We start from the raw sequence: 2,241 nt of genomic DNA on the forward strand, positions 1-2,241 counted from the left end.
TTCTTGTTCTTTTGTTCTTTGTTCTGTTCTTGGTCCCTTCTGGCTCTGTTCCTTCTCTTCTTTATTTTGTTTGTGTTTGGAGTGATTGCCAACGGTTTGTGCTAATCATTTTATTTTATCCAGTGTATTTAACACATTCTCACTGCTAATTCAACGCTCCAGACATAACAAGAATTGACTGAATGGATTGGTTTAATTTCTCAAGCGTCATATTATTTTTTATTTTTGTAATTGCAATCATGCAAAACTTACTCGTTATAATACTTTTAAATGATTTTATATAGACTTTTATTTAATTTTGTTTAGTTTCACTAGTTAGTAGTTCCATTTGTTGATAGTCCCCACAGTGAGTTAGCTATATCCACATGATCACATTTACTAATATCAAATGAAAAGGACTCAATCTCTCCATCATCTCTCCTCATAACTGGCAACCATTTCGAGTTAAGGAATAAGAGAATAATAATAATATTTATAATACAATAAGCTAGTACATGTACAATATGCTAATGTAATCATACCATAGTTCAATGTAATACTGTATAGTGTGGATCTACTTTGGTGAGGTTTATGGTTTACATGTATTATATGCAACTGTGAAATTAGGGATTTTATTTAGGCTCTGAAATCACTCCAATGTTTTACTGATACATATTGATGTACATGTACATGGTATGTTAAGAGGATACATCCTTGTACATTATCAACTGTTGAGGATTCATTGAAATGAACTGGTAGAGTCTTCTTTTGTAGTTTAAACTCATATCTATAATAATAAAATAAAAAATAAATAAAATAATTTAATTAAAAACAAAGTAACTACATGTACATATCCTTGGCCTACGCTAATCACTGGCAAGGCCAAAATGACTAAAATAATTATTTTAAAGTTGCTGGCGGATTACAATTCCACACAATATATAAGATATAAAGCTATTAGTGGATCATAATGATGTGTGTGTATACATATACTTACTTGATACACTCTTTGTCTTTATTTTTTTCTATTAAAGTCTTTAATAATTGTTTCTCTTCTCTTAGACTCTCTCTAAGCTCTTCAATAGTTTCCTGAGCATTATAAATAAATCAATAAATAAATAATAATAATAATAATTTATTATATGATAATTAGTAATGATAATATTACAATAAAGTAAGAGAATAATTTGATAGAGTAGGACAGGTTAGTTAATAGAGTAGAGGAAGAGAATAAGAAGGGAAAGGAAAGAAAAGGACAGAAGAGAGAAATCAATAATAATAATAATAATAATGTAATAAAATATGAACACATGAAGAATGTTTGACATGTAGATGAAATAATAAATTCAAAATAGAATAGAGTCAGAGGAGAATGGCAAAAAAGTGTCCATTACGAGAGCCGCATTACCCCTCTGGACAGCAATGGATAACCTCTGAACTAAATAAGTCATACTCATAGTATTAACCATGTATTATAGCCCATGGTTTTTTCCAAAAAATGGCTCCAAAATCACCCCAAAATTTTATTACATTTTCTGATACATATTGACATCCTTATGCTGTGTAGAAAGTTTGAGCTTATTCCGACTTTAATTTTTTGAGTTACAGCCATTTTAAGAAATGCCAAAATTTTGAAAAATACCCAAGGCTATAGCCCATTTGAAAAGGGAACAGAGCCCTCAAAAAATTTATTATGAAAAAGGTAGAAATAAACATGTAGGTTAAGGAAAGGAATATAAGGAAGAAAACAAAGAACAGGTTAAAGATTGGTTAAGGTAAAGAAAGATACACAAAGTGATAAGGAAAAATAATAATAATAATAGTAATAATAATAATAATAATAATAATAATAATAATATTGATAATAATAATGATAATGATAATGATAATAATAATAAAATAAAAATTAAAAAAAGGAATAAATCTAAGAAATACCAATGTGGGCATCAGAGGCCGCTCTGTCAAAATCTGAATAGTCAACTACTTTGCCACAATGCTGGGTACCCCTTATACAGCGAATTGCAGACCGAAGGATAGTGAATGAATATTGGCAGCGAATGAAATTCATTGTTGAGTGGTAGGGTCTGTTAAATTTGTCAGTGTAGAGGAGAGAGAGTCTCTTGAGGAAGGAAGTGGTGAGGGAGCTACAGCCGCCCGAGGTGGAGAAAATAAGGGGAGTGAAGGAGGAATGCTCTACTTCCCTCACCCTTTGCTCATACTTTCTTTTCTTCTTCAGCTCATTGTCTCGGTAGCATGCTTCCA

This window comes from Amphimedon queenslandica, unplaced genomic scaffold, assembly GCF_000090795.2.
Source record: "Amphimedon queenslandica unplaced genomic scaffold, v1.1 AMPQUscaffold_12727, whole genome shotgun sequence".
Taxonomy (NCBI): Eukaryota; Metazoa; Porifera; class Demospongiae; order Haplosclerida; family Niphatidae; genus Amphimedon; species Amphimedon queenslandica.